At 35.7% G+C, this 12,398-nt stretch overlaps 1 protein-coding gene and 1 pseudogene across 4 annotated transcripts in view; one reads left to right on the top strand and one right to left on the bottom strand.

Annotated features, from left to right (window-relative positions):
• Positions 1-12,398, bottom strand: part of LOC108362068 (uncharacterized) — a 608,307-nt gene that overhangs the window by 122,615 nt on the left and 473,294 nt on the right. The window lies entirely within an intron of this gene.
• Positions 3,144-3,917, top strand: LOC108362110 (60S ribosomal protein L7-like; annotated as a pseudogene).

Below are 12,398 nucleotides of genomic sequence, written 5' to 3'. Positions count from 1 at the left end.
CCGAGGCCATATGTTGACAAGGGATGCAAAATCACAGTTACACAAAAGAACTGGTCAGATTTTTCAGAAATCCCTTCAATTCTGATGTAAAATATGATGCCACAAGACTGCAGATCTCCCATTTAGATGACCGGTCATATGACCGGCAGATGTATCGTAAGATTCCCAGAGAGTTTTGCTTTATATAGAAATTTGTGCTCTTTTATTTTCATTTTGACTCACCTCAATGTTGGTTCCTTTAATTCAAGTTGGCATTCGGTTTTTGGAATTTATTTAAATAAGTTCTCAGCAAAAAAGTTTGTTTAAAAAAATACATATGTGTACATAGTGCTTGAAAATATAAATTTTTCCCTTACCTTAAACCTTTGGGAGTGGGCAAAAATTGTGTTTTTTAATTTAGGCAGAATTGAATATGCGCTATCTGGGAGGACAATATCTACATGTAATATTTATTCTGTTTGTTGGCACTATATCCAAACACAAACGCATCTTAAGTGTCTTAACAGGGAAACAATTTCTTATTTTCTAAGTTTGCGAATAAAACTTCACACTTAAAATTAAGAAATTTATAACAAACATTTTATGAAGAGAATCCCTTCTTCGTTTAAAATAAAAATAAGCGAAATCGGCCCAATTTCATACAACCCTGCCTGACATGAAAATTTTCTCCACGATAAGGTTAGTAGCCATTTCTAACAGATTTTGGGTCGCCTAGTTAAAAATGGAAACATATATATTTACATATTTAAAATTTAAGAAAACAAGGCAAATGGCAAAATCGGCTAAAAACGGCTAATTTTTTTCTGCATTTCTCCGGCTGTTTGCTTTCGCAACCGGCTAAATCTAAATTACCTAGCCCGAACGTATCCGAAAATGGAAACAATTTCGTAAAAAAACCTGATGTTACATCCGTTTTCCGATTCCGTTTTCGGACGCTTTTCAGATCAGTTCTCCCACTTAAGTTTTCATCCGAAACGTATGTGCCGAAAACTATCGAAAATGGTTGTAAAACGGATGCGCTTTCGGCTGTTTTCCTGAAATTTGTCTGATTCAATTTTTCGATTTCATTATGAACTTCACAGAAACTTGTTCATAGGTACAGGAAACCAAACAAAAAAATAAATTTAAGATTCAGCAATTATTTCAATTTGAATGACTATTTTTAATGTGTTGCTTCTGACGGAATGCGAACCTGGGACCTCCTGAAAGCTAACAAATAGTAGCATAATTTTCTGCACACTCCGCTACTGGCGAATACGTATACATGTTTTCAAATGCTCAGTTTGGACAAATATTTTAAAATTATTGTTTTGAAATAAGATGACATTTTTCGGATACGAAAAATTAACAAATATGGAAATCGTTTTCTGAACGTTTGCGGATACGAAAAATGTACGAAAACTGCACTGTTGGCAAAAAGTACGTTTCTCTGCTAGCTGGGTAGTTGCGGCCGAAAGTGTCCAAGTTCAAATCGCACTATGCATATGCAGTACATATAATTTAAAATTTTTATTTTCTTTTTTTTTGAATTATGAAATTATGTGAAGTTCACAACGAAAAAAAACTGGTACTTTTACAGGCAACAAGTTACGCAGCGGGAGTCAATTGTCACCTCCTAGGACAACTCCATGTTGGTGAATTCACTAGTTCTGTACTAGTACTTTCCGCTGCAGGGTATAGATACACACATATATAACTACATACATATGAATGTGTGCATGGATATGAAATGCAGCCCTTCGTTTTAATGAGTTCTCTTCTAAGTAATACATATGTACATCCATACGTATACATATGTTGTTATTCTATTTACGTGTGTATAATTTTGGTTTCTTATTAATATCCTTATAATGGCGAATCGAAACAGAAAAGAACGAAAAGAAATAAAAAATGTAGATGTATTATTTTTTCTGCTTTTCTTTACTTTCAGTCTTGACCAGACGCCCACTTTTCTGATTAGTCAATCTTATCCCCACGAAGTTCCATTTATTATATATTGTAGCAAACAAGTCTTTGTTGTGTTTAAGGGGTAATTTATTTAAAGGTAACTTAACGTGGGTTCACAATTTCACAGAATTTCTACAAAATAACGTAGTGCTAGCGGTCAGTAGCAGCAGAGCAAGCGCCAATTGCAATGTCCCAGCAAAACAGCGTGACCGAAACTCCAACCCAGCAAGAACAGTGACGGTCACTTTCCTAGTAACGTGACCGTCACGCGTGCCCATTAAGTTCGGCACGTTTTGCTATCACATTCTTAATAGTGAATCAAAAATGCTCCCAGAAGTTTTGTGTTCTTGTGATTTTTCAAACCAAATAGTTTGCCTGCTTGCTCATATGTAAAAAGATTAGCTTGACTACTTACTCATATGCGAAAGATACCTCGCAAGAAAAAATAATAGATGGCACTCCAATCAAAAATTATTACATGTGTGTTAGTAACAGCATAAAATTTGCGTTTGTGTTGGAGTTTCGGTCACGCTGCCCAGCAAAACCAGCGTGACCGAAACTCCAACACAAACGCAAATTGTATGCAATTTCTTACACGCATGGTTGCTTTTCAACACCCGTGAAAGAAACTTAGAAATATTTAAAAAAAGTTCATATAGTACATTAATTTTTGAAAGAGATACCATATAATGTATGTACTCTGGTTAATAACACCAAAAAATGTATTAGAACCACCGTTTAATGTTACATTTGATACAAATTAATATTGCTGTCCCGAACGCTCTGCGCATTGCCACTGAATAATAGGTTAACTTAAAATTATACCCCTCGTCCTTGTTCTTTCTGTATCGCATCGTGGTGAATTCACATTTCTCAGAAATTTGACAACAAAACAAAACAAAGGGAGTATTTTGTTTGCTAATTTTTGCGACTTCTATTGTTTAACGTAAATTTTAAATTTTTAGGATATGTCGGGGCAACAAAGAAGGCGCAGTTTGAAAATGGAGTTATTAGTAATGAAGTAGCAGCCATATTTGGAAAACTATGCCGATAAACAGGATGGAATTTGAGAAAGTAAGTGCCTGGTTGCAGCATATCTATGTATTAAAAAGTATTTAACTAAATTGTTTAATAGAAAATTATTTAATCGAGTGGCTCATTTACGATGTTTTCAATGTGCTAAGTAACATGTTAAGATGACTGCCATCACGGCCGGTAAGAAACCGCAAGCAAAGGGCAGACAACCATCCAGGAAGCTGCCTCCTGTCCCTGAGTCGAAGCTGAAGTTCAGCGAGAAGCAGGTCAGCAAACTGCTACCCTGATCAAGCGTAAACTAAAGCGCTCTGCTGCGATTACACTCCGTAAACGTGAAAACTTGGTGGATGCTGAGAAATATCAAACAAGAAAACTCTGTGATGGACGCCGTGAGATGAAGTTGTGTGGCAAAAAACGCGGCCAATTCTACGTGCCTGAAAAATCCATATTGGCTTTTGTGATCCGTATCCGCGGTATCAACAAAGTTGCACCAAAAGTGCGTAAAGTTTTACTGTAGTTCCGTTTTCGCCACATTAACCACGGTTTGTTCATCAAATTGAACAAGGCAACCATTAATATGCTATGCATGCCGAACCCTATATGGGGTTATCCAAATCTTAAATCAGTTCGTGAATTGATGTACAAACGTGGAATTGTCAAGCACAACCATCAACGTGTCGCAATCTCTGACAGCCTTGTGATCGAACGCAATTTACGCAAAGCGAACGAAGTTCAGTGCGTTGATTATTTGGCGCACGAAATATTTACTGTTGGAACCCACTTCAAGAAAGCCTCCAACTTCCTGATGCCATTCAAGCTCAACACATCAACCCGAGGCTGGCGCAAGAAGGCTAATCACTACGTTGAGGTTGGTGATTTCGGTAGCCGTGAGCATAAGATCAACAAACTGCTGCGCAAGATGGCTTAAAGGAATTGTTTTTTTTTTGTATTTAAGGCGACAATCTAATTTGGCACATCTTCAAAAGGCATATGTTCCATGTGAGAAAATAATGACAATTATAATTTATTTAGATGATTTTAGCTTAATGTTATATCGTCGCCTGGATAAAAGATTGTCACAAGTTACTTTCGGTAACTATGTACTTTTCGGAATGCTATGTACTAGTTCACGAAATTCTTAAATTATCTTATTTTTTTAGTTTAGTGTCAGCCATTTATGAGTTTAATAACTTTTTGTCGTATACATTTGTCAAAAAATTTGCAGTAAGTTTTAATGATATACGCCAAAATGTGATAACAATTTTTTATAAATTAACGATACTTTTTACTAATCAGCCTAATCGTGAGGTTCGCCCGAACAAAATTTCGCCAACAATCTTTTCATCCACCTTTAGTGAATACACGCAAACGGCAAGTTGTAATGCTGTTAGATTAAACGCGCTGATCAAGTGGAGTGATACAAGATTTGGACACTCTAAAATTTTGGAAGATCTTCAAGGAAAAGTCAGGCGCCTTGACTATACAGTCCCGCCTACTGGACTAAAGAATGACTTCCAAACAAGGATCCCCTCAAGATGTGAGTGGGAGGAGGATTCAATCCTGATCTCTTATTCTGATTCAGCAGCCATCTACACCGATGGCTCCAAGCTAGATCTGAAGGTAGGAAGTGGGATATATTCGCAGGAACTCTCACTTAGCCTCAGTTTCCGTCTGCCAGATTAATGTAGCGTGTTTCAGGCTGAACTAACAGCAATCTACGAAGCTGCTCGATGGCTGATCGATTCTCCTACTAATCTGCATGCAGTAACTATTTTTTCTGATAGCCAGGCAGCTATCAAATCTATCTTCCTGTAAACTTTGGCTGCAGAATAACTTTATCGAACGGGCAAATGTAAGATGGTCCGCAGATCCCACGTGCAGGATAGCGAGACACATCTGGCCTTGGTTAGATAAGCGTAGATCTCGCCCTCTCTTTCGTTTGGAGCGACCAATGCTCCGCCATGTTATCGGAATTCTCACCGGGCACTGCCTTATGGGAACCCACGCTGCCAGGATGGGTCTGCAGCCAAACGACTACTGTCGTAGCTGCCGCGATGAGGAGGAGATCGAGAGCGTGGAGCACTACCTGTGCCACTGTCCCGCCTTGGCAAGAGCCCGTCGACGCTCGCTCCTTCGCTATTCTTTCGAGTGTGTGGCTGAACTGGGCTCGGCCAGTATCTACGATTTTGTGCGCCTTATCAGAGCTACAAATTGGTTCAATTTCTGAGGTAGGAGGAGGGACGTATGAGTCTCAAATATGGTATCACAATGGGCCCATGGAGGCCTAAGTGTGCCCTTTCCTGCGCGGATGAGGGCAGCCAGGATAACCTAACCTAACCTAACCATACACGCAAACGAAAAAGGAAAAAGTGACCCGGTTCTAGAAAATGAAACTCATGATTAGGCTGAATATGTCGGAAACTAAAGAAGAACAGGTAACTCTATTTGAAAGACCTTGACTAGTTTAGTACGACAGCAATACTAACGCAATTTGTGCCAAGAGCCGAAAACATTTTAGTCAATTACTCAGAAATTAAAGAAGATATCCAAAAACCAGTTAACAAAAAATCGAAATATCTTACTTTAAAATATATAACTGCATCTATAACTACAAATTGTCAAAATTACGCTTCCGGCAATTTTCCATCCAAGCGACGATATTTGAATGTTCCTCGCATAATTTCGAGCCTGTATGTAAATTTTCGGGAAAAAAGTGAAAAAGTATATTTATCTGCTGTAAAGATATTTTCGCAGATTCACAATTTATTTAAAATAAATCTATCAGCCCTATCTCCAATTCCATGTGAATAAATCTCTCCAGTGCATAAATAATTTTCACCACACTAAATAGCTGCACAACACCCTAACTGCCGAAAAAGTGTTGCTTGCAACACTAGTCCTTTATGGGGACCAAATTTGCCGAAAACAGCTAAGTTTGTTTACTGGATATACTGAGCTCCTGATCGCCAGAACACAAATGAACGAGCTTAAGCAAAGTGTCGGCTTTTATAGCATTTTTTTTACAACGTTTGGCAATTTTGGCAATATGCAAGACAAGGACAAACATACGTTACAATAATGAACTGTCAAAATATGAAAGCATTGCCAGACTAAACTTACACAAAAGCATTGCCAGACTTACATAAAAGCTTTATACAATAACAAGATGCTTCCACACAGTCATTAATAGAAAAATAGAAAATAATGCAATCATATAATAAATCTGCTACAATATAATAAATAAACGTAATCATTATAATAAAATAACATGCAGATACACCATTATAATGAAAAGTGTTCGCTTGGAATATATTTTAACCACACGTATGCATGTATGCAATTTAAATGTACATACATACATATTACCACCATAATTCATATACTTGTGCATATTCCTACATTCCTTCCAACCGAAAAGCATTTGCTTGCATTACTTACATATAGATATGTACATATGTATGTATGCTGTATGCATAACAAAATGCATACCCAAAACAAACGGGACAAATATCTCCCATTCAACGTCGTTGAATATTTTTCGCGATAAGCTGTTGTGAGTGATCGCGAGTGGATCATTTGCATCGTTTTTTTCATTTATGGGAGGCCGACATAGGCAATGCTCGGACTCCATATTCGAGTGAGAGGAAATTTCTTGTCGATCGCATTCCGAATGTGAGAGATGATAAACAGTGTTGCCGCGCATAATTTTTAGAGGTAGCCCAATTCATTTAAAACAGGGCTAAAAAGTGCTAAAAAAAAGTCGTTGTGGCGAAAAATGGTAGCTATTTTAAACATAGTTGCCAACTTGGTGCTTTAAGCACTAGATTTAGTGCTTTTTGAAAATTAAAACGCAAAAAAAAAAATTATTTAGTGCTTAGTGCCTTTTTTAGTGCTTTTTTCTGAACTAAAATTACTCCGAGATAATAAAAACCTGAAATATTTAAAGCTGTGACAGCACTGAATTTACCAGAATCTACAAATTTAAATGCACTAAAAACAAACCATTATTGATAAAAAGCTGAAGTTGCAAACCCACCTGGTTGAATTCCAATCGCGCTGAAAATGCTAGTACGCAGGTAAGTTAAGTATTTATTTTTTCATTTCTAATTATTTGTACAAATTTTGATTTTTTGTTACCTCCTGAGTAAAACACATCGTTTCTGGGTGCTGAATCCAAATCTGGCCGCACAATTGCTCTAGCACTACAATTTTTAGATATCCTAACACCAAAGTGCCAAAAACACGGTTTTTGGCGATATCTGAGGTTATATAATGAAAACATCAAATTTTTTTGTTCATTTCTACTTAGGACATCATTTTCGTTTGTTGCGATTAGATTATTTTTCTCGAAATATACCAGCTTTAATGGGCAGTACTTCGGTACGACGTCATAAGCATGAGTCATCATAGCATGTGTAGAGGCTATTCAATCGTTATGAGCGAAAAAGTTTTGTGTATTGATTTATTTATGGAAATATTGTTAACTTTTTGCTTTTGTTAAATACAAACCGTTATGAAAAAAGCATCATTTGATTCAAAAAAATTTGGTGCTTTTAGTGTGGTAAAACGTTTTTTTCACAAGTTTTTGGTGCTTTTTGAAAATCAAAAGTTGGCATCACTGCCGACCACTGATGTAATGCGATGTATACAACAGCGTTGCCGTTTTGGTCCAATTGGACCAAAATTGGTAGCTTCATTCTGCGTTGGTAGCTTGGTTGGTTTGATGAAGCTTTTGGTAGGCAAAAATGTTTTGAAAATACAACCAAACTGAACATTAAAATTTGTTTGCTTAATTTAAGTTTACACGTTCAAAACACTGCTTACACGTATAAGTTTTCTCTATATTTTTATATATTTTATTAAGCAGACAATTTTCTGCAAACAAAAACTCACTTCCCAAAGCTATGACCGATTAGTTGTTGAAATTAACAAGAAATTACCTATCGTTTTGAAAGAAAAATTGGTGATAGGCAATTTGCAAAGTGCGAGTGTATTGGTAAAAAGGGTGAGTGCGTGCAAATTGAATCAAATTTGGAAATTTTTTTATTGAAATGCATAAAATGTCTGCTTTTGTTTTTCACACCCAAAAAAGATCAAAAAGATTTTTTGATATAAATTGAATCAATCTCAAAGATATTAAAATATTTTACAGAATTTTTTTATACAATAACTTAATTATTTTATTTAATGGCCTGAATTTATTTTGTTTAATCTTAAAGATTGGTGTGAATAATTAACCAATACTGTAAACAATATTATGTGTAGTTCTAATTTTTACTGCTAATTTGTGCAGCTAAAAGCCCCGAAAACTCGTGAAATCTCGTTTTCATGATGAAAAATTTTGGTAGTTTGGAAACTGATTTGGTAGGCGTTTTGGGACCTAGAAATGTTTTCAAGTGGCAACACTGGTATACAAGGCCCAACTGTTCGAGAGTAGGGTTGTTCGACTTCACTTTCAACTTTTCGATCGACTCTGTACAGTCGACTTTTTTAATAAAAATAAAATGTATTAACTATACTCTGCATTTAACTCATATATTAGCTATAAATATAAGAGTCAGAATACGCCAAAAATATCATGATTTACTAGCGGTCTTTAGAATAATCTGTAATTTAGTGAAATTCAATGCTAGGTAAAAAAAAAAACAGACACTAAAGGATTTTTAAAAATTGTTCCAGTTATACAGCATTAAAATGTTGGTTGTGAGGGTTTTTAAAAATTATATTTATGAAAAATAACTTAAAAATTTTTAAATTTTCACAAAAAAAAATTCTAAAATTTTTTTTAATCGATATTTGGTAATTACGGACAACTTTTTGAAAAATGTGTCCTTCCGATGGAGCAGAATTGGCGGGTATTGGTAGAAATATAGTGCCACTTTATAAGCATGGATAAATATGGGAGTAGCCCAGACAGCTAGTGGATTGGGACTATCCTCACGACTAATGTCGCATATTAACTGGAATCCTGCCAGCAACGTTTTTAGCGGTGTTTAAAACGTTGTACCTTACGGATTGGTCAAATTCGAACCAAAGACTGTCTGTAGAAACTTACATAAACTCATGCAGAAAAACTTTCTTGCATGAAATTTTTAAAATAAATACCTATGTTTATCTTACCTCATTATTAACTGAAGATTGTGGAGACAAACGATTAACAAATTTGAGGAATTGGTTTTCGTATAGTAATTTTATGCGCTGGTCTTAAATGATTTGATAATGTTGTTGTACTGTCATTAAAATTCATTTCTCTACCACACTTTTCAAATTTCACTTCAGTTTTATTGGCATTTTTTTTAAATACGACCAAACAGCACTCCGCCCCTTGTTAGAAGATCAGTTTTTATACGCAAATAAGTCAAAAAAAGTCTAGAGTCGAAACTGAAAAGTCGACTTCAGTCGACTTCCATAAACTAAAAGTCGATCACTAAAATTCGACTTTCAGGAGTAAAAAGTCGATTTTGGTCGAAAGTCGAAGTCGACTTTGCCATCCCTATTCGAGAGGAAGAGTGACTGGATGAATGTTCAGTACAGAACGCGATGTTAAGCCCACTACTGTACAGGTTTGACGCGCATTAGCTTGTGAAGGCCTCGGACAAAATGCAAGGAAATACATGCGCAGAAAAGACCAGCGGAAAATGCAAAAGGTAGTGGGAGTCCAGCTCTGTTGTTAAAGAAGAAAAAGAGTAGGGTAGAAAGGGCTGATTAACAAAAATCTTGGGAAAACTGAAATGTTCCAAAAAAGTTAAACGCCATCTTCGCATTTAGACTGGAAACAAGTACATTCAAATAGAAAAATTATTCCAGTTCAGGGTATCTAGATACTAGAAAATCTTTCATTTTTTAAATGCTTTTAGGAATTTCTTTTATTAAAATTTCATCCGTACCATATTGTTTCTGTACTCTTCACACTTCCAATTGTATGTCGAATTCTACTTGGGGCCAGTAATACAAGCGCTACAAGTCCTACAACCCTGTAGGGAAACCACGAACTAGTGAACCAAAAATCTAGTTCAGTACTATTTCTTTTTCGCCAAAAACGAACCAGTCCGATAGTAACTAGTCCCGCACCAGGCCAAAAGCAGTGAAATGTGGTACTTTCAGTAAACTATTTTATTTCAAATTTTAAACGCAGGGAAGGTAATCATTATGAGCAAAATAATTTAAATCAGCATTTAATCATTATTTTATGAATTATTATTGAGTTTTATTTTTACGCTCAAACAGAAATAATTATTATTTGATTTTTATTTTTGGGATTACAAATAATGATTATTTTATGATTTTTATTTTTTCGCGCAGAGATTATCATAAATTTTGAGTTTTATTTTTCCACTTAAAAATAATGATAATTTATAAAATTGAAAAGGCCATACAGACGCAACCTACTGAAATTTTGACCTGAAAAGTTTGGGTCTTATTCCTTTTATAAGGGTGCGGCTACCTCTCAAAAGGATACGTCGGTAATCACACTGGTATAGTTTTTGAGTTGCTTAATAATCATTATACTTAGTGATTTCATAAACAAAGGCCAACATCCTGAAGACAATTGAGAAGGGCAATGCAGTTGCAGAAAAATAGGCATTTAATAAAAGTGGTAAAATAATTATCACTTTTTCACTAAATTTATTTAAAAATGCTATCCACCAGAGCTACCTTTTTATACCTTTCATGAGCATGAAATGGTATTATAACTTTGGTCCAATGTTTGTAAGTACCAGAATAAAAAGAGATAGACCCATTAAAATGTATACTTATATGATCAGAACGTCGAGCTGAGTCGATTTAGTCATGTCCGTCTGTCCGTCTGTCCGTTTGTTGGTATGCAATCTAGTCTCTCAGTTTTCGAGATATCCGGATAAAATTTGGTAGGTAGGTGTATTTTTATAGTGTATTAATCATTTGTCGGAACAGGATGAATCGGACCACTATAACATATAGCTCCCATACAACTGATTGTTTAGATATGAGATTTTTATTGTATACATAAATGATCAGAATGAAAAGAGAAATCGATTAAGCGGTGACTGTCTGTCCGTCCGTCCGTCCGTCCGTCCGTCCGTCTGTGCACACGATAACTCGAGTAAAAATTGAGATATCTTAACGAAACTTGGTACGTGGACTTCTTTTTGGCATAGGACGGATGGTATTGAAAATGGGCGAAATCGGACAATAACCACGCCTACCTCCCATATAACGGTAATTTTCAGAAAAACGAAAAGTGCGATATTTTAGTAACTACTAAAGATAATTCACTCAAAATTTATATTTACAATGAGTTTTAGACGAAAAATAAGAATATTAAAAAATTTTGGCAAATGGGCGTAGCCACGCCCACTTATGGTTACATGTGTATATCTTGGTAACCGCTGCACCAATTTCTTCCAAACTTGGCACAGTTTTTGGTCCTGCTACACCATACCAAACGGCCAAAACTTTTTAAAATCGGACAATAACCACGCCCACATCCCATATAACGGTAATTTAGAAAAATACGAAATCCTCGATAAATCAGTAAATATTAAAGCTAATTTATTCAAAATAGATGGTTGCAACAATTTTTTACCAAGAAATATGCTTATGATACAATTTTGGAAAATGGGCGTGGCACCGCCCACTTATGATCACATATATGTATCTCGCTAACCGTTCTAGCAATTTGAACCAAACTCGGTATGGTTATTGTGCTTGCCACATAAAAGCAAAGCGTTGAAAATTATTGAAATCGGACTAAAATTACGACCGCTTTTCATATAACGGTATATTTCAGAAATGCTTGAAACTGCAATATTTCGAAATTTAAGGACGCTAATTTACTTAAAATTTATACACCCCGGCTTATCGTGTAGCGGTAGCTTTCGGGAAGGTGGAAAACATATATTTAATAATTGCGCCGGGTATTTAATGGTCGGCTCCGCCCGAACTTAGACTTTCTTACTTGTTCGTTATAACTTCTCCATTTACGCAGCTAGGAACATGAAATTTTGCAATTATTTCACCCATTATCAACAGAATACTTACAGTCAAAATTACAAAGATCGAGTCACTATAACCTATAGCTGCCATACAACTGATTGTTCAGATATACAAATTTTCGTTATAACTCCTCCATTTATATAGCTAGGAACATGAAATTCCGCACTGTTTTCAATAATTATCAACAGAAAACTTACAGTGAAAATTAAAAAGATGGGGTAACTATAACCTATAGCTCCCATACAACTGATTGTTCAGATATGAGAATTTTCTTTATAACTCCTCCATTTATGTAGCTAGGACCATGAAATTTCGCGCTGTTTTCACTCATTATCAACAGAAGACTTACAGTGAAAATAACAAACATCGGGTCACTATAACCTTCAGCCCCCATACAACTGTTTGTTCAGATATGAGGTCTTTTATCATAACTCCTCCAG

Source organism: Rhagoletis zephyria, unplaced genomic scaffold (assembly GCF_001687245.7).
Source record: "Rhagoletis zephyria isolate East Lansing unplaced genomic scaffold, Rhagoletis_zephyria_1.1 Rzeph_scaffold_00021, whole genome shotgun sequence".
Lineage (NCBI taxonomy): Eukaryota > Metazoa > Arthropoda > Insecta > Diptera > Tephritidae > Rhagoletis > Rhagoletis zephyria.
This window is presented reverse-complemented; position numbering and strand designations above follow the sequence as displayed.